Source organism: Sarcophilus harrisii, chromosome 1, assembly GCF_902635505.1.
Source record: "Sarcophilus harrisii chromosome 1, mSarHar1.11, whole genome shotgun sequence".
Taxonomy (NCBI): Eukaryota; Metazoa; Chordata; class Mammalia; order Dasyuromorphia; family Dasyuridae; genus Sarcophilus; species Sarcophilus harrisii.
The window spans coordinates 655,868,846-655,890,490 of record NC_045426.1 but is presented as its reverse complement, the minus strand read 5'-3'; the positions used below and the strand labels follow the sequence as shown (position 1 = coordinate 655,890,490).

The following is a 21,645-nucleotide window of genomic DNA, read 5'->3' as shown; positions in this document are numbered from 1 at the left end:
TGCCATCTAGGAAACTTGACATCTAGGGGACCTTAGGTCTTCATTACTGAAATAGTGTGCTATTAGATCTGCCAGTCTCAAGTTTCTTTCCACTTCAATCCATTTTTCATTCAGCTACTAAAGTGATTTTCCTAAAATGCAGGTCAAATTCATGCCCCATTCAATAATCTCCAGTGGCTTCCTATTGCCTCCAGTAGCAAATACAATATGCTCTAATTGACAGTTAAAGCCTTTCATTACCTAGCCCTCTCCTCTAATGTTCTCTGTTTCGGTTTTCCTTGAGGTAGGTATCTGGAAACAGTCTTTGTTTCAGGAGAGTAATCACCACAAGAGTAGCCAGGGGTTAAAGTCCAAATCCTTTATTATCTCTTTCAAAGTCTTGTCTCCTTTCCTGGGGCCTGGTTAGCTTTCTTATAGTCCAGATTCTGTATTATCTCCTTCCTGGGGCTGAGCAGCTTTCTGGAGAGCCTTTCAGACCGGCTTTGGTTTTAGTGGAGAAATACAGGAGGAGAGCTTGCCACCAGTGGCCTGACTGAAGATCAAATGAATGTCTGTCCTTGATTCCAAGAGCTTGAGCCCCCGCCTGTCTTCGTTGCCTTCTAAAAGCTTCTTCTCTGTGGCTCTCAGTCCCTGCTTATGTGCTCCACATCGAGTATAAACCAATCATTATATCACTAGAAAACCATTATTTGTTGTAAGATTAAATGAACCATACTGAATCATGCTAAACTAGATAACCATTGTACCATCAATTCCATTTAGTACCTTGTTTCAACTCCTATTTTTCCAATATTCTTATACATTATTCCTCAACACATACTCCTAGCTCCAGTGACACCAGCCTTCTGACTGTTCCACAAACAAGACTCTCTATTAGCTTCAGATATTTTCTCTGTCTGTTCCCCCTGCCTAGAACTTAAATCCTCCTCTTAACTGACTTCCTTAGCTTTCTTTAAGTCCCCATTAAACCCCAAGATCCATTGTTGTTTAGTCGTTTTCAGTCATGTCATGTCAAACTCATTTGGAATTTTCCTGGCGAGTAGTTTGGAATTATGCTCAAAAAGTTATCAAACTGTGCATACCCTTTGATCCAGCAGTGTTACTACTGGGCTTATATCCCAAAGAGATTATAAAGAAGGGAAAGGGACCTGTATGTGCACAAATGTTTGTGGCAGCCCTTTTTGTAGTGGCTAGAAAATGGAAACTGAATGGATGTCCATCAGTTGGAGAATGGCTGAATAAATTGTGGTATATGAATATTATGGAATATTACTGTTCTGTAAGAAATGACCAACAGGATAATTTCAGAAAGGCCTGGAGAGACTTACATGAACTGATGCTGAGTGAAATGAACAGGACCAGGAGATCATTATATACTTCAACAACAATATTATATGATGACCAGTTCTGATGGACCTGGCCATCCTCAGCAACGAGATCAACCAAATCATTTCCAATGGAGCAGTAATAAACTGAACCAGCTACGCCCAGAGAAAGAACTCTGGGAGATGACTAAAAACCATTACATTGAATTCCCAATCCCTATATTTATGCCCACCTGCATTTTTGATTTCCTTCACAAGCTAATTGTACAATATTTCAAAGTCTGATTCTTTTTGTACAGCAAAATAACGTTTTGGTCATGTATACTTATTGTGTATCTAATTTATACTTTAATGTATTTAACATCTACTGGTCATCCTGCCATCTAGGGGAGGGGTTGGGGGGGTAAGAGGTGAAAAATTGGAACTAGAGGTTTGGCAATTGTTAATGCTGTAAAGTTACCCATACATATAACCTGTAAATAAAAGGCTATTAAAAAAAAAAAAAAAAAAGAATTTTCCTGGCAAAGATATTGATATGCTTTAACATTTCCTTCTCCAGCTCATTTTTACAGAAGAGGAAACTGAGGTAAGAAACAAAGAGGACCCTTTGTCAAGGGTCACACAGCTAGTGTCTGAGATCAGATTTAAATTCAGGAAGATGAGTCTGGCACTCTATAATGATCTCTATATGAGACTCCAAGTCTGGCACTCTATCTACTTTGCCCTAATTTCTTTTAATTCCAGTGTCTTCCCTCTTTTAATTATTTACTATTTATGCTCTTTGTAGCTTATTTTGTATATATATATATAGATATATATATTGTGTGCTGTCTCCACCATTACATTATCCACTCGTTGAAGGCAGGGACCGACTTGTTGCCTCATAGCCCTAGAGCTTAACTGGTACATAGCAGGCATTTAATAAATGTCTATTGATTGATCAATCTAAAAATGCCTTTCTCTCTCATCCATTATCATTCATCATCATCCACACTAAGTAGGAGTCTTATTCATTCTCTAATTCTCCTTTTGTACACAGATAGCTAAAAAATACTCTGATGGTCTTTTTATGAGGAGAGATGTATTCTTTATTCCTTCACATTATCAATTTTTTAACAGGCTGAACTCTGGATTTCATCATGTCATAGAAACCTCTTCATTCTGGAAGATCACATCAGTCCTGGAATTTATACCTCAAAAGTACCTTCGTATTATAGGGATTAATTAACATGGATTTTTAAAAGTTTTACCGCAGATGATCAGCTGTGAATGACTTTACTATTCTTGAGCAATACATTGATTTAGGACTACTCTGAAGGACTGATGATGAAAAATGCTATCTATACCCAGAGAAAGAACTGATTGTTTTTAGCATAGTTAAAGCATAATTAAAAAAAAAAAAAAACAACTTTATTTTCTTGAGGGTTTTGTGTGTGTGTGTGTGTGTGTGTGTGTGTGTGTGTATGTGTGTGAAGATATGTTTTCTTTCACAACAAAACTTTTATGAAAATATTTTGAATAACTTCACATGTGCCTTCTCAATGTGTGGGTAAATGGGGAGGGAGAAAGGGATAGAATCTGTACTCAAATCTTTAAAAAAAAATGTAAAAAAAAAGTTTTACAAGTAACTTGAAAAATATTAAATAAAAAACATGTAATTATAAGTGTTATCACAGTGCCTAGTACATAGTAGGTGTACACCCTCTAACTTCCAACCTCTGATTACATAATTTCTATCAAAATATCCATTAAAGGAGGATGCTCAGGTCAGCCATGCCATCATTTTTCCAGAATGACTTCTCCATCATGCTTCTGGACAAGGTATTCCTCACAGCTTTAAAAAAATTTTTTTTTCTATGTTAGCTACCTCTTTTACATTGTAATTTCTGTGAGAGCACAGACTGTCTTTCTTTTTTCTCCTATTTGTGTACCCAGACCTAAACAAAATGCTTTTGCACTTAGTAAATGTTTAATAAATGCTTGTTTACAGTTGCCTGACTTCCTTTGAAATCACATGATGCTCTATATCTTGTGCCACTTGTTCAAATAACTAGAATTTAGGAAGAATATAATATTTGTCTTATTTCTCTGGAAGATTGAACTTTCTTGAGTGTAGGAACTATGTCACATTTTTTTTGTACTCTGCCATAATGCTTAGCATAGTTCCTTGCACATAATGAGTACTCAGCAAATACTGTATTGTTACAAACATAGACCACTATTTTAAACCAAATCTGGATAAGTCCAACCTATAATGATGCTGTTTTCTATTGTGTAGTTATGTGTTTATATATTTTCAAAGACTGTCAAGAAACAGTCCGATACGGTGGAAAGAAGATGGAATTTGTGGTCAGAGGACTTAAGTCTCTATTAATACTGTACAGTTATTTACTATCCCTATTTGGGACCTTAAACATTTTTTCCTTTGATAAAATAACTGTGTTTTTCCTTTGATAAAATAAGTGAGTTAACTATCTCAAAACTCCCTTCCAGCCATAAACCAATAAAGGCTCATTTTACTGGTGTCTTTTTGTCCATTGATGGATTAATAGATGTTTAGATACATTCTTGACTTTATCACGGTTGAAGGCAAAGTTAATAATTCACCTGTTGGCCCAAGAGGAACTTATTTTTTTCCTTGACTTAATTATTTTTAGTTAGAGAAGAACTTGTCTTCTAGGTGATTTAAATTAGTTCACCCTAATTAGGGAAAGGACAGGCCAAAACCAATTCTGGATCACTAGGATTTATTGTAGTTTTGTTGATTGTCAATGCATTATAGTTACAAAAGAAACTGGATTCCTCCTTTGATGAGGAAAACAAAGTGGATTACTTTTCATATTCGTGTGGTCTTGGGAAGCATTGTGTCCTTTTTCTTTCTATTTCTATTTCATAGACTTAAATAATTTTAGACTTGAAGATTACTTTGGAAACTATCCAATGCATATCTGAACAAGAATCCCTTCTAAAACATAGTCAATTTGGTGAATACTCTTTTTAAAAAACATCAATTTGGCATTAAAAAAAAAAAAACTATCAACATTAGCTAGTTTTATTCTTTGAAAACACGTTATTAAACTTTCTGATACTGTTTCCTTACCTGTGAAATGGAAAGAATTGTATTTGTTAGGAGAAGCTAGTTGGTGCAATGGATAGAGTATCAGCCTTGAAGTCAGGAGGACCTGAGTTCAAATGTGACCTCAGATACTTAACACTTCCTAGCTATGTGACCTGAGCAGGTTACTTTTTTTTTTTTTTTTTTTTTTTAATTTAATAGCCTTTTATTTACAGGATATATACATGGGTAACTTTACAGCATCAACAATTGCCAAACCTCTTGTTCCAACTTTTCACCTCTTACCCCCCCACCCCCTCCCCTAAATGGCAGGATGACCAGTAGATGTTAAATACATTAAAATATAACTTAGATACATAATAAGTATACATGACCAAAACATTATTTTGCTGTACAAAAAGAATCAGACTCTGAATTATTGTACAATTAGCCTGTGAAGGAAATCAAAAATGCAGGTGTGCATAAATATAGGGATTGGGAATTCAATGTAATGGTTTTTAGTCATCTCCCAGAGTTCTTTTTCTGGGTATAGCTGGTTCAGTTCATTACTGCTCCATTAGAAATGATTTGGTTGATCTTGTTGCTGAGGATGGCCTGATCCATCAGAACTGGTCATCATCTAGTATTGTTGTTGAAGTATATAATGATCTCCTGGTCCTTGAGCAGGTTACTTAACCCCAATTGCCTCAGCAAAAAAACAGTAACAACAACACACACCGAATAGTATCTGTTCTACCTACAAAAAGGGTTTTAAAATGAAGTGCTCTGTAAATCTTAAAATGTTATGCAAATGTGTTATTACTATTGCTCTAACTAGAAATGAAATACAATTAACACTCTTTTGCCTCTCAATGGAGTTTAATGGAGATGAACTGGAGAGAAAACTAAGGAGTTTAGGGTGTTCAGGTTTTAGTTCTTTGAACTAAGATTACTATAAACATGAAGCAAGATACATGCTATCTAGAATACATGTTTTTCAACACCCATTGGCCTTTAGGAATATGATGCTTATCAAGAATCATCAAAAAGGAAATTTTACTTCTATTTAAAATATTGTCTATGTAAACTTATTGGGCAATTCTGTATATTATACTATAATACACCATAGTATATTATATCAGTTTTCTCAATCAGGAAAATCTTCATGTTTACAAATGTAATCTTATTAAGGATAACAAAGTGCAATTCAATGGATTCTTGAAGCTATGTTTACTTTGGACAGAGATTTACAGATTCTAGCTTCAGGATTAGCACAAGGCAGTGGATCAGTGGCTGGAATGAGAATATCTCACAATAACAAAGATGAAATATGTTGGATGACCAATTATAGGGGATTTCCTTCTTACTGTAGGTCTTGAAACAAGAACTGGATGCCTATTTGGTGGAAATGTTGTAGAAAGAATTCTTTGTTCACGTGTGTATTGGACTTGACCACTGTTGAAATTGTTTTCAACACTGAGACTCTGGATTTATGAAATTAAGACTAGCTTCAAAAGGATATTTTTTTCGGGGGGAGGGAATGAACAAAAAGATGGAAGGAGTTATAGTTTCTTGCTCCTTTTAACTCCCATCCATGAACAACCTCTCCCCACTCTAATTACTTTTCTGTATTTAACTGGAACTGTAGGAAGTTCCTCCGCGTAGGGGATGTAGCTCAGTGGTAGAGCGCATGCTTCGCATGTATGAGGCCCCGGGTTCGATCCCCGGCATCTCCAGGTGAAAATACGTTTTCCTTTCCTAATGTTTACAAGATGAGTGACTCCTTCCAAATTAATTACTTGGATTGAGATTTCTGAACATTCTGATTTCTGCTAATAAAAGGGTCCATGAGTTTCATCTTAGAGTTGGCAACATGAGAGAAAATTGCCCTTAAGCTAGTCCATCTATATTAGGAAATGTATTGAGGAGGAAAAGTATAAGATGCATTTATAAATAACGTTCCTGATACTTGTTATCATTTCTGTACTATTCAATAAACATCACTGAATAATCTTTTTTTTTGTTATGAAGCACTTTGCCAAGGTACTAGGGATGGAACAACAGAACCTCAACAATCCCAGTCCTCAAGGATCCAGAGTCTTTTTTTTTTTTTTTTTGATTCAAAAGTTTTATTTTTTTTCTTTTGAAAAAAATTTCTTTACATTATCCCTTGCACTCACTTCTGTTCCAACTTTTTCACTCCCTACTTCCACCTCCTCCCCCAGATGGCAAGCAGTGCTATACATATTAAATAGGTCACAGTAGATCCTAGATACAATATATATGTACAGAACCTAACAGTTCTCTTGTTGCACAGGAAGAATTGGATTCAGAAAGTAAAAATAACCCGGGAGGAAAAACAAAAATACAAACAGTTTACATTCATTTCTCAGTGTTCTTTCTTTGGGTGTAGCTGTTTCTGTCCATCATTGATCAATTGAAACTGAGTTAGATCTTCTCTTTGTCGAAGAAATCCACTTCTGTCAGAATACATCCTCATACAGTATCGTTGTTGAAGTATATAATGATTTCGTGGTTCTGCTCATTTCACTTCACATCAGTTCATGTAAGTCTCTCCAAGACTCTCTGTATTCATCCTGCTGGTCATTTCTTACAGAACAATAATATTCCATAACATTCATATGCCACAGTTTACCCAACCATTCTCCAATTAATGGGCATCCATTCATTTTCCAGTTTCTAGCCACTACAAACAAGGCTGCCACAAACATTTTGGCACATACAGGTCCCTTTCCCTTCTTTACTATCTCTTTGGGGTATAAGTCCAGTAGTAGTACTGCACAGAGTGCAGTAGCTGTGCAAAGAGTATGCACAGCTTGATAACTTTTTGGGCATAATTCCAGATTGCTCTCCAGAATGGTTGGATTTGTTCACAACTCCACCAACAATGCATCAGTGTCCCAGTTTTCCCTGCATCCCCTCCAACATTCATCATTATTTTTTCCTGTCATCTTAGCCAATCTGCCAGGTGTGTAGTGGTATCTCAGAGTTGTCTTAATTTGCATTTTTCTGATCAATAGTGATTTGGAACACTCATATGAGTAGAAATAGTTTCAATTTCTTTGTCTGAGAATTGCCTGTCATATCCTTTGACCATTTATCAATTGGAGAATGGCTTGATTTCTTATAAATTAGAGTCAATTCTTTATATATTTTGGAAATGAGGCCTCTATCAGAACCTTTAACTGAAAATGTTTTCCCAGTTTGCTGCTTCCCTTCTAATTTGTTTGCATTAGTTTTGTTTGTACAAAGGCTTTTTAATTTGATATAATCAAAAATTTATATTTTGTGATCAATAAATGATCTCTCGTTCATCTTTGGTCACAAATTTCTTCCTCCTCTACAAGTCTGAGAGGTAAACTATCCTATGTTCCTCTAATTTATTTATAATCTCGTTCTTTATTCCTAAATCAAGGACCCATTTTGATCTTATCTTGGTATACAGTGTTAAGTGTGGGTCCATGCCTAATTTCTGCCATACTAATTTCCGCTTTTCCCGGCAGTTTTTGTCAAATAATGAATTCTTATCCCAAAAGTTATCATCTTTGGGTTTGTCAAACACCAGATTGCTGTACTTGACTATTTTGTCTTGTGAACCTAACCTATTCCACTGATCAACTAATCTATTTCTTAGCTAATACCAAATAGTTTTGGTGACAGCTGTTTTATAATATAGTTTTAGATCAGGTACAGCTAGGCCACCTTCATTTGATTTTTTTTTCATTAATTTCCTTGAGATTCTTGACCTTTTGCTCTTCCATATGAATTTTGTTGTTATTTTTTTCTAGATCATTAAAATATTTTCTTGGGACTCTGATTGGTATAGCACTAAATAAATAGATTAATTTAGGGAGTATTGTCATCTTTATTATATTCGCTTGGCCTATCCAAGAGCACTTAATATCTTTCCAATTATTTAAATCTGACTTTTTTTGTGTGGAAAGTTTTTTTTTTGTAATTTTGCTCATATAATTCCTGACTTTCCTTTAGTAGATTCCCAAATATTTTATGCTATCGACAGTTATTTTGAATGGAATTTCTCTTTGTATCTCTTGCTGTTGGATTTTGTTGGTGATGTACAAAAATGCTGGGGATTTATGGGGATTTATTTTGTATCCTGCAACTTTGCTAAAGTTATGAATTATTTCTAATAGCTTTTTAGTAGAATCTCTAGGGTTCTCTAAGTATACCATCATAGCATCTGCAAGGGATCCAGAGTCTTTTGAATGAACACATATGATTTAATTCCTTTTTTTTTTTTAATTTTTTTAAATTTATTTTTTTATTTAATAGCCTTTTATTTACAGGTTATATGCATGGGTAACTTTACAGCATTAACAATTGCCAAACCTCTTGTTCCAATTTTTCACCTCTTAGCCCCCCACCCCCTCCCCCAGATGGCAGGATGACCAGTAGATGTTAAAAAAATTAAAATATAAATTCATATGATTTAATTCCAAGGAGAGGGACCTATCTACCAGAAGAACTGGAAAGGTCTGATTATATAAATTGTCATTTGCTGTTTTAAAGGAATTTTGCTAGGCAAAAATAAAGCAGAAGTACATTCCAATCTTAGGGGACTGCAAAATTTTATTTATCTTCAAACTGGTGACCAACACAGCAGAAATTGAAAGTGACTTGATTTGAGCTCCTTTGCACATTGTTTAGCAAGCACTATGCTCTCTTCATGTAGATATTTAGGAAATGGTTGTTGAATGAACATAAATGACTAGGATGAGGAGGGTAGATATTGAGATTGGGGTGGGGGTGGGCGGAAGATACACATGACTGAAGGATCCACACCCCACATTTTCTGGGCAAGGTTAGAAACCCTAGTGAATGAACATATTTCACAACTAAAGATAAGTTCTCTGGTGCTTACATCTTTTCCATGATAAAAGAGAGAATATAAAGTTATCAGCAAATCTTATTATTTTTGACAAGTCAGATGATAGGCTTGCTAGCTTCCTTGTTTGTCTTTTTTATTATTATTAGTTCTGGCATTAACTGAAAATTTCCTAGATTGAAAATCACTACACTCTATATTCTTGAAGTGCAGATATCTTGAATTATACATTTTGATAGCCCTAGTTGTAGCTAGCTTGTCCCCAATATTGAATATTTATATTCTTAAATAAATGAATAGGGAGAAAAGTATTGTCATTAATGATATTATTTATGATATGGAATTTGTCACCAAATAATGGCAGGTACTAAAAGTTGGGATTCAGTCATGTGAAGGATTCACAATGTCTATTCTTTTTGGCAGAAGGTACATTTATTTAGGGAAGAGGTTACAGACAAAATGCAGGGATACAATAGACACCGGGAATAGTAAATATGAAACAGAGTTGGGAGAGCATATGAAAGACCAGTTCCTCAGTGGAACTCACAATTTCCCAGTAGAAAGGGAGCATGCCATGAGGTTCAGGCTAAATCCTGAAAGGGACTTAACACCCTAAGAGTTAGTTAGCTGTAAGGAAAGGTAAGGAGAAAGACATCAGCAGGTGGAGTGCCCTCTGTTAGATAGACCCAAAGGAGGACAGCAGCATAGCTCTGGGACATAAATTGTTTTATAGGGAAAATTTAGTCTCAGGGTCTTCACAAAACTTGGATTTATGACTGGATTACTTTTAGAGAGTGATCAAGGAAGTAAACTGATCTCCATTATCAGAACCTTCTTTCTGCTTGCCTAAGGGATTAATTTTTGTAAATTCCTTTGCTAACCACACCTAACATTGAAAACTTCTTCTCTAGGAATAGTGCATTTTTACCAGTACAAGAATGATTTTCTAATTCTGAATTGGGATTCATTATTCTCTTAAACTTTTTAATTGACTCCAGGTTCTTTTTCTCTCAGTTGAAGTTTCTTAAGTGTAGATGTACATTTAAATGTTAAATATCTGTAAATGAAATAATTATAATAGGAAGATTTAAAGCTTCTGTATATTACTTTATGAAAAATACCACTTGAAGTGTAGTCATGAAGCACTAAGCTCCTAATATGTGCCAGTCACTTGTAGTCAATAAGTATACTAAGGTCCAAGGAACTCATAGTCTAATGGGAGGGAGACAACATGCAACAAAAACTGATACATACACAGAAAAAAGATAGAAAAATTAATATAGTAAAGTCACTAGCATAATGAAATCAAGAAAGCCCTCTTGCAGAAGGTGAGATTTTAGGTGGAACTTGAAGGAAGCCAGGAGGCAGGCACAAAGAGTGAGAGAACTCCACATATGGGGAAGTGCTAGTGCCCACAGTAGGGAGATTGAGTGTCTTGTGAGAAACATTGTAAGGAGGATAGTATCACTGGAACCAAGCAAGGTGCTGGATGACTGGAGACAGTGATTTCCACTTATATTGATCTATATCTTGCTACTGGAACCAGATGACTCTAGAGGATAGGATGAGATTGGTGACTTTGCATACTCTTCCCTCACTTAAATCCAATTAAATTGCAAGTCATGCCATCACCTTTCTGATGTCATGGTCCTCTTTAAGAACGAAAGGCAAACGACAAATGAATGGAAGAAATGCCTGGAAAGGTAGAAGTGGGCCAGGTTATGAAAGATTTCTAATACCAAAGGATTTTGTATAAATATAAACAAAGATCCTGTTAATAATCATAAAATCTTGAATGTAAAAAGGAGCTACTGGAGTTTATTGAAAAGGAGGTTGATACAGTTAAACTTGAATTTTAGGAAGGTAAGACTGGATTGAAGTGAAGAGAGACTTCAATCAGGGAGACCAACAAAAATGCTATTTTAATAGTCCAGGCATGAGGTGGAGGCCTCATGAATGTGGAGTTAGTGTCAGAGAGAAGGTGTAAAATCTGAAATAAATTACAAAAGTAAAATCGACTTGAAACAGATTAGATGGGGATGGATGAAAGTAAGTGAGAAGTCATGGAGGATATCTAGGTTATGAACTTGGATAATCAGGAGGATTATGATATCCTCCACAATAATTGGGAAAATAAGAAGAGGAGAAAGAAAAAGTGGAAGATTTGAGTTCAATTTTAGAATATTAAGTTTAGGATGTCTAATTGCAATTAAGCAGTTCTAATAACTCTCCCTACTTACATGTTTGCAGCCTGTGAGAAATGCTGAAAAGCCGATACAGGTGTGTATTCAGCCAATTAGAAAGAGTCTTGTGGTTTTGAGAAAAACCACAAACTTAAGATAAATAGCTCATCTAGCCCACAATAGTGGGGGTCAATGACCTGACTTGACCAAATTACTATTGCCTCTGCTTAAGAGACTAATTGAAATTAAACAACACACCCTTAGGAGAAGTTTTCTGCCATTTTTGAACATGGGATGTATGGTGAGGGAGGGGGAACATGTGTTATACATATTAAGGGGAAACATGTAGTATGCATATCAGAAAGATTGTAACCCAGAATAAATGGACCAATAATTCTTTGCAGGGAGGGGCTGCACTTATAAAGGTTCTCCCATTTCTGTGCTCAGTGCTCTCTCCTCCGGAAGAGGAGTGGGCCCACTTGTGGTCAGAAATGTTAAGACAATTCCTTAAGATTCTTCCTTAATAAAATTTCCTTGGTATCTGATTTTCAGTGTCAAAAGTGTATTTCTAACAAATCTCTCTGTACTTTAGTAGTTATCTTACTGGCTCTTGGATTCTATTTCTAGGATTTTGTGAATCCTGAGAAATATGAAAGGAGATGGGAGTAGAGAGCCACATGGGGCTGGAGATTGGAAATGAGTGGAATGAGGGAGGCAAAGAAGGAAGTCTATTCCTAGTGGGCAAAATAGCAAGAGCAAAGTGTTATAGAAAATTCTGGCTGACCTGGTCAAAAAAAAAAAAAGGAAGATCAAAGTGGGAAGACTTTTCCATTAGGACAGCAACACTATCTTAATATTTAACTTTTGCATCTGCTCTCATAGCTCTTTATTGTGCTCAGCATATAGTTAGCGCTCAATAAATAGTTGTTGAAAATAAATCGGCAAGATTGTTGAAGTCTGAAGGTTTGAGGTTTCAATTTAGAAAACAAGGCGTCATTGGGAGTTCTTGCTGTGGGGGCTGACATATTGAGTTTAATTAGGAAATAGGAAAGCATAATTTCCGAGGTAAAAGTCATGACTTTTTCTGATAAATACCCTGGATAGGGGTCACAGTTGTATGGCATTTGCTGTCTGTAGCAACACCGAGGTGATCTAGCTAAGTGGCTGTTTGTCAAGCAAATCACTTAACCCTGTTTACCTTAGTTACTTTTTACAGATAATAAAATGAATTGGAGAAGTGGCAAAACACCACGTGTCTTTGCTAAAAAATTTCCGAATAGGGTCACGAAGAGTCATGCAAGAGCACTCCTCCAAGAGTAGCGATTTATGACAGTTAATCACCTTCAATATGTATCTTCAGAGCAAAAAGCATCCAACATTTTAATAAGTGCGACGAGGATGGGATTCGAACCCACGCGTGCAGAGCACAATGGATTAGCAGTCCATCGCCTTAACCACTCGGCCACCTCGTCGACGAAGGGACTCGCTTCTTATTTTTTCTTTCAGTAGTTATTGCCACGATTTTTTTTTTTTTAAATTTTAGGTTTGTAATTTAATGATATTCATGTCTGTATTTGTATCAGTAAGTACACATATATATTTAATTTGAGATAACATTCTTATTTATTTTAAAGAACTGGCAACGGATTTTGGAAACACATTTATAAAAATATTGTTCTCCAACAGTAAATATGTTTGCAAAGCCTTCTTTGAGAGTTTCTATTGTTCTTATATCTGATGCTTTTCTCTCACTTTTCATTAAAACTATTGTTTTTCCTGCCTTCTACTCAAGAAAAAAAAATGTTATTAAAACAACACTTTAAGCAACTATTATATGCCAGGCATTCTGCTTAGGCACTGAGATTAGAAAGGTAAAAATTGTACCCATTATCGAGGTTTTTATAGTCTAACTGGATGACGAACATACTATGTCTAAAACAAGGTACGTACAAGATAAATTGGAGATAATCTCGGAGGGAAAGCAAGAACAGTCTATCATTAAGAAGGAAAGAAAAAAAAAATCCTGCATCAGTAAGAGTTAAAAATTGGAGGTATCTGAGTGCGTAGAAATCCAGTGCACTCAGAAGGGCAGAGAGGTAACAGAAGAGACTGTTAATTGCAGTGAAGGAGTGGGGGAAAGTGGATCATTTCGTAGATGTTATTTTCCAAACACTTCTTTCTCTTCCTCCCCACTCCCCCACCTCCGGGACTTGTTAGCAAGATTCTCTTGATTCTAGTTAGTGATCAGATTGTCTGCTGTGGCCATTGAAGGTCTAAAATGGCTGTATAGGTTGTCTTTGACTTATTGCCCTGAACTGTGCTTACAAATGAGAGAAAAGAAATAGTTTATTGTGTGTTGGATCTGGTGATGTAGGAGAGGAAGGGGGAAAATGGGAGATGGAGGAAGGGGTTGCTTAGGACACAGCAAGTTGATTGATTGACTACCACCACCCCTCTCCCTTCATCACCCAGCTGATGAAATTACCAAAGGTAGAGAGGCAGGTAATTGAAACAAAGAGCTGAAAAAGGGTTAGACACAATAAAAAACAATATCTACTTTTTGTCATCATTTTATGAGATGTGAAGAAAATTTTCAGTGAAATTTGACTGAATTAAAGAGAGGCTAGCTATTGGCAGAAGGATTGGCAACCTCTAGTAGTCTCTTAGAAGCAAAACATAGACTCTAGGTCAGTTGAGTTGCCCAAAAGAACAATCATACATTTGGGGGGGAGGGAAGAGACAAAAAAACACAACTGTACATAAGATCAGTCCTATGTAAACTGGCCAATTAATACTCTTAAACCTTTTAGAGAAGATACTGAAGTGAAACTTTAAGGGTGACTTCAGAAGCAAGAGTTATTTTTCTCTTGTAATGGAAACTCAAATTGTATTATTGTTAAAGATTTATCATTTGCCCATCATATAAATTCTGGGACTTGTTTCAATGTACTGTTGGCTGGCATAAGCCAGGCTCTCTAAAGGCCTGAAAGAACATAACCAGAAAGAACCTAAATCATTTTATATTCAATCTATTCTCCTTGTTCATTTCAGATCTGGTTAATTATGTCCCCATCCCCCCAATTTTATCCCTCTCCCAATAAACAATTCTAGAATATTAGTTGTATGTTGGGTTTTATTTTCACTTTTTAGTATTACTACATACTTCACACATTTATTTATCCATTTAGCATTTGCTACTAATTATTGGGGATTTTCTTCTTCTAACCTATGCATAGAGACAAGATCAGGGAGTAATTGTTGATTCATTAAAGGAAAATTAGAAAGACTGGTCAAAGAGGTAAAAGAATTAGAGAAGCAGTGTTATGGAAACCAAGTGAATAGAATGTATAAAAGAAAAGATGATTGATTTCAAATGATATAAGCATGTTAAGAGAACTAAGAAAAGACCATTAGATTTAGCACATCAAAAATCATTGAGAGCAATTTTAGTTGGCTCTTGTAACAGAACTGTATGGTAAAAGTTTGGAAAGTGAAGGGCAAGTGAGGAAATGGACATGTGGTTGTTTCTAAGAAATCGCCTATGAAAGGAAGCTAAGCTATTGGATAACAGCTGGAGTGAAAGGAAAGTTTGGTTGAACCTGAGTAAGTATGTAGGGAGCCAGCAGATAGGGGCAGGGAGATTAAGAAGGTAAGCTTCCAGGAGAGAGAGGAAGAGTTAGATCTAGGGTAGAATTACTAAATTAAATTTAGCAAGGAAATGGGTTATTATTATTATTTTTTAAACAAGAATAAAGGAAGCAAGTGATAGATGAAGAGGAATTTTAATGTGTGGAGTAAGGTTGTGGTAGTCAATCAATTGACTTGAACTGTCAAAGTAGATGGATTCACATTTTCCAGTAAGAAGACTAAAAATTTTCAGCCCCTGAATTCAAGGAGCTTGTTGTATTATATGGCCATATTGTGTATAAAATAAACAAATAAGAGTAATTTTGGAATCCAATGCACATTAACAATTGGGAAGAGTGAGGAAGGGTTTCCTAGAACAAGTTACATCAGAGCTGAAATTTGAAGCTGAGGCAGAAGTGAGTATTGATGTTAGGGTAGAATGAAAAAGGGCAAAAAAGGGGGAAGGGGAAGGTAAGGAGGGGAATGCACCAAATTAGGAAATCTCATAGATCTGTTTGACAGAAACTTGTGATGAGGAGTAATGAAGCACCTGCCAAAGTAGATGGGAATCAGAGTGTGGAGGGGTTTAAATGCCAGGCTGAGGAATTTGTATTGTATCCAAAAAGCAGCATCTCCACCCCATTTTTGTTCTCAGATTATGTTTTCCAAGTTCAATATCTCTAGTTCCTTCAAATAATCTTTTTACAGTTTTTTTCTGAAATCTCTTTGCTCATCAGTATTGCACAATAATATTCCATTACATTTATATCCAACTTCTTTAGCTATTCCCCAATTAATGAACATCCTCATAATTTCCAATGTTTTACCATCAGGAAAAGAGCTTCTATAAATATTTTTGCACATGTAGATTCTATTCTCTGTCTCTGTCTATCTCTTACCTCTCTTTGGAATACAGACCTAGGGGTGGTATTGCTGGATTAAAGGGTATGCATGGTTGTTTGGTAGCTCTTTGACACAGTTCAAAACTGTTCTCCAGAATGGTTGGATCAGTTCAGAGCTCCACCAACAGTGTTCCAATTTTCCCACATTTTCTCCAACATTTGTCATTTTCTTTTTTTCTTCCATTAGCCAATTTCTTAGGTATAAGGTGGCACCTCAGAGTTGTTTTAATTTGTATTTCTCTAATCAAATGTAATTTAGAGCACTTTTTCATATGAATATAGATACCATTTATCAGCCTGATTCAGTTCTCTAGATATTTGGAGGAGTAGGGTCTTTATCAGTAATATTTGCTGTAAAGATTGTTTCCTAGCTTTCTGATTTCTTTCTAATCTTGGTTGCATTGCTTTTGTTTGTACAAAAGCCTCTTAATTTAATATAATCAAAATTATCTATTTTACATTTTGAAATGTTCTCTCTCTCTTATTTGGTCATGAATTCTTCCCTGAGCCATTGAAATGGAGCAGACTATTCTTTGCCCTCCTAATTTACTTATGGTATCATCCTTTTTGTCTAAATCATGCACTATCTTTTAAAAATATGAAAGCCAATGCGCTCTGGATCAGTCAGAATGAGCAATTTTGGCAGTTAAGCTAAAAGTTTAGGGCAGACAGTACAAAAGGGTCCAAGTAGGGTATGAGCTAGAGTCCTACTACATGGATCGTGGGACACAGCAAGAGATCGCTTTCATTTTTTACACAATGCTTATTGTGTAAATTTTTTCTACACAATGCTTAGCTCAATTGTTTTAGTGTTGCAGACTTTCACCTTCTAAACTTAAGTACCTTGGAGCAAAGTGGACTAAGCTTCCTTTTGTTTACACTTTCCTTCTGGTGAAACTCAAACCCCTTAAGGGTAAAGACTTTTTTGGTATACCTAGAGTTGATTACTAGGCCTGACTCTAGTTAGAAACAGAATGCCTTTTGCTTTTTTGTTCTTGTTATTGTAGTTGCCTTCACTTGATCCACTCCCAAAGACCTATGACTTCTTTTTGTAGAGCAGGGGTCCTCAAACTTTTTAAATAGGGGGCCAGTTCACCGTCCCTCAGACTGTTGGAGAGCCGGACTATAGTAAAAACAAAAACTTTGTTTTGTGGGCCTTTAAATAAAGAAACTTCATAGCCCTGGGTGAGGGGGATAATCGTCCTCAGCTGCCGCATCTGGCCCGCAGGCCATAGTTTGAGGACCCTGTCTAGACTGTAGATCCCTTTAAATGATGCCCAAGGTTGTTTTTGCTTTTTCCAAGATCCCAAGTAGTGCTGGGTCTGGAGTCAAGAAGCCTCATCTTCCTGAGTTCAAATTCAGCCTCAGACTCATTAGCTGTGTGACCCTGGGCAAGTCACTTTACTTTGTTTATCTCAGTTTCCTCATCTGTAAAATATGCTAAAGAAGGAAATGGCAAACCACTCCAGCATTTTTGCCAAGAAAACCCCAAATGGCGTCATGAAAAGTTAAGCACTACAGAAAACGACTGAAAAACAAAAACAAAAGTTATTGACTGAATGAGGTATAAAAGATTCTCTTTAGAATCAATCCCAACTTGTGGACAGTCAGAATGTTTTGTTATTGTTTTGTTGTGCTTTGTTTTTTGCAAGGAAAAGAGAAATATACATTCTTTTAGAATAAAGTAGATTTAAACTGAGATTGTTTAGATCGTAACACCAAATATTAACTTGGGAAATCTCATTCATCACTCTCACCTGTTATTTGAAGTATAATCTTAACTCTCACACACTCTCTTTTGCTTTCTCAATTTGGATTGTATTTCCCTTCTAGTGGAATGATAAAGTGAGTTGGGGTGAAAGAAAAAAGTTTACTGCCGTATGAAATCTTTCAGGATTCTAGATCTCACATGTTGGCATGTTATTTAAGGTGCCAGTCTGTTTTATCATGCCATCTCTCTCCTCTCCCTCAACTGAGAATTTTTAAGGCTCTTGTGTGGGTTTATGAATGTGCTTGAAAGGAGTCTCTTTCTGACTCCTATTGACTTACCTTAGCCTCTTAAAATTAACCAGTTCAAAGGAGATAACAATTCATTTGTGAGCATTAATAACAACAGAGTAGGCAAAGTAGTTATCTTGTGCTCTTCGAATGAAATGCCTTTATAAATGTATACATTTTTAATTTTGAAAACTGAATATGAAGGTATACAGGTAATTGTGTTGTGATTAGACAAAATAAGTTTATTAGACTAAAAGGTCAATTGATCTAGTGGGCGTAAGTGTAGAACAGGCAAGGTCTTTGGGGGATAAAAGTGGCGGGAAGAAGGCCCCATTTCCAGATTTTTCTTCCAGTTCTAATTTTTTTTTCTTCCTTTATGAAAGGCATAAGTGCAGGGGAAGGTTAAGTCAAGAATGTCTCTAATCATAAGCAAGAATCATACCTCCAGACTAACAACTGAAGAGGTTATTTCCATAATAATTTGCCCCAATTATTCTGATCTTTTCAGGAAGAACAATCTGCTGATGAAATTATAATATAGTGCTTATGATATTAACTATAGACTCTTAGTAATGTCATAGTATAGTATGATTTCTTGCAGATTCAGAGGACTCTTATTCTAGAGTGACTTAGCTGATCCTAGCTGTGTCAGTTGAACTTTCTGAAGAAATAGTGATAGTTGCATGAATGTCTGTTCCATCTATTCTCCATTTTCCATCCTAAATAGTCCCCTTATATTAGTTTTAAGTTGTAATTACGCTACTTGGCTGGACAGTGTTTGGATGATTCAACCGTTTCAAAATTCTGATTCAGGTTCAGAATTCTTATTTCTGATTAGTGACTGTCTTCTATGTGTCTGTATTAGATTAGCTCTACAGTCAAGTTTCACTTTACTTCTCCATCCTGATAACTATATATTCTATTCCTTACCCTTTCTAGCTCTGGAACCATAATCAAATTAACATTTTTACTTTTTTAGGAAGTAATGTGGCAATCTATTCTCTTATGACTTCACTCAGAGACATTCACCCCAATGACTTTTGAAACCAATATATTCATCTCTTGCCACCATTCCCTTATATATGGTCTCTCTTTCATTGGATTGAAAAGTATGCTGGCAAAGAATAAGATATTGAAAGGAAATGTACTACCAACACTTAAGACAATGCCATGCCCATAATAGATACTTCATAAATGCTTGTGGAATTCAGTTCAGTAGAAATGCTACAGGTCAAGCATGCTCACTGCAAAAGCAGGGACCTTTGTTTGAACACTGGAGAGAAGCAATTAAACATGGCTGTTCTACTATCTGCAGGGTTTAGAAGGAAAGTGTCTTTGAGGGGGACAGTCACATTTAACCAATGTCTTTCCACATTACATTAGCCATACCTCTATTGGAAGAATAGCAGCAATCCATTGCTCTCATAATGTCTCTGGAGGAGAGTACTAAGAGAGCAATATGACAAGGTATCAATATTTTTCCTTGTTCCTTCCAAAGATAGGAGGAGGTGCTCCAACACTTAAACTCCACTTCCAAATCCCTTGCCATCCTTCTTTCTTCCAGAAGTCTGAGATTGCTATGCCTCAAAAGCCAGAAATCAAGCAAAAAAAACCAAAAAACAAACAAAAAAAAAAACCCAAAATAGTGCAGGATATGTTTGGCACCTGTAGCTATATAGCATAAACAGAAACATCAACACTTGATATCATTTGATTGTTCTGACATCCCAGGGAATGATACTATGATACTCACAAAAACAAATGTTTATTAATAGTAAATTCAACAGAGATGACACTATACAAAGGATCATTTAATGGAAGATACTTAAGTAATATCACATATAATTATATAGGACATACGAAAAGCAAATCAAGAGTACATACATATCCATAGTTCACAGGAAAAATTATAACTGGCAAAGCAAAATATCAAGAAGTCTATAAAAACAATATTAACTATAGTCATTACTGTATGTGCAAATAAGCAATGAGGGAAGCAATAATAGACATCATTAGAATATAAGCACAAGTCCTTGACTAAACAAAGCAGCAAAATGAAATAAAAATTACTCAAAACACATAAGGCACAATTAACAGGAGCAATGTCTAGCACTATGGCCTGGATCCATAACAATTTTTTCAGATTTACCTGTAATATAAGTTGGTCTAGTGCCTGATTGGATAGACCTAATTCTTCTGCCACATGATGACCTCTCTGGTCCTATACCTGAACTAGTAGATGGTATGCAATGACCATCTTACATGGCACCAAGCCAGCCTAGATGAGGGAGAGACAGGACATGTCACTCAAGTCAAATCAAACCACCACCACCTTTTCTTACACTCTGATGGAGATAGCGCAAGACCTTGAATCCAAGCCATAAGAATAACAGGGCTGTTGAGACCAGTGGGTCCTATTTCCAGGCTGGCCCCTAAAGCCTGAACTTTGGGAGGGAAAAATTAACTGGAGAAAGGGCCCACTTTCCACATCATCACCCTAACCCTACCTCCTGATTGACTGTCATTGACAGATAGGCAAATCCAAAAGGCCTAAAGTAGGTACACCCCTACCCCTATCCCCATCCTCACTGCTGGTCCTGCTACTAATCCTGCTCTTACAGTGAGCATCCTAGGAAGAAAACACCATAAGGATACATCCTGGAAACTGCCTCTATGAGTAATGCTACCACACAGAAAAGAAAGTTCTTGTCACCAAAGACCTCACCACTGCTAAATGACTCAACATCAGAAAGTGATATGATTTTATCAATGGATATTATGTTAATGATGATACATTATCATTTCCTATATTGCTGTATTATAAAGACTATGGTACCTTCCCATTTTAGTTGGAGATGCAAATATCATATCGTTCCATGTTTGCTGAAATCTGAATATCATTTTATTGTACATCTTTAGAATAGAATCTGCATCTATGGTCTCCTCTGCCTATGAAGTCAACAGTTTTTTTTTTTTTTCTTTTATGCTGAAAAGTAGATTGAATAAAGTTTAAATATGCTTTTTATAATTTTTTACTCAATCTTTAATTTCCAAACAAACCTGCCAGTTGAATTATAGATTGTCTGGTCAAAAGGTTATATACAACATCAGAAACTGTCCCTCTGAAACTTTGTCAATCTCATTATTATTACTGCCTTGGTTGTATTCTACTATTTTCCCCTGATGGCTGGCTTAAACCAAATCTTACATTGCTGGTCTCCTGGAAGACATGATTCAGAAATGGCAAATTCTGGTCTATATTATCTCAGCCTTACACATGTATCAAATTTCATTTCTGAATTTAATTATAAACATTTAGTTTCTTTGTAAGCAAAGCTTCTTTGCTTAGTATTGGTTTAAGATTTTTAAAAGAAGCTCTTCTTCCTAAAAGTCTACACTTTAACATAGCTCCTCCTATTACTTACTACGGCCAATTGCTTCAGAAAGAATCTATGTTCAAATGACTCAGTCAAGAAAACTTTTCTCACTTGTTTTTATGTTCGGAGTCTTAACTGTACAATATTCTAACCTCTTAATATCCTTAAAATGAGTTTATCCTTATACTCTGAATCTATGTCGAATATTAGGCAATTGCTATAACTTTCCACACCAAATTCGTGATTATACAATTCATCTGCTTTAAGCTCCATCTTTTAAAAGACTGCTTCATGTGTGACAAATGAAATGT

At 35.9% G+C, this 21,645-nt stretch overlaps 2 non-coding genes across 2 annotated transcripts; one reads left to right on the top strand and one right to left on the bottom strand.

Moving 5' to 3' along the window:
* The first annotated feature begins 6,044 nt into the window (after nucleotides 1-6,044).
* Nucleotides 6,045-6,116, top strand: TRNAA-CGC. Its single transcript has one exon. It is a non-coding gene; the product is annotated as a tRNA-Ala (tRNA).
* A 6,704-nt stretch (nucleotides 6,117-12,820) lies between these two features.
* On the bottom strand, nucleotides 12,821-12,902 carry TRNAS-GCU. The gene has a single exon. It is a non-coding gene; the product is annotated as a tRNA-Ser (tRNA).
* Nucleotides 12,903-21,645: the final 8,743 nt, after the last annotated feature.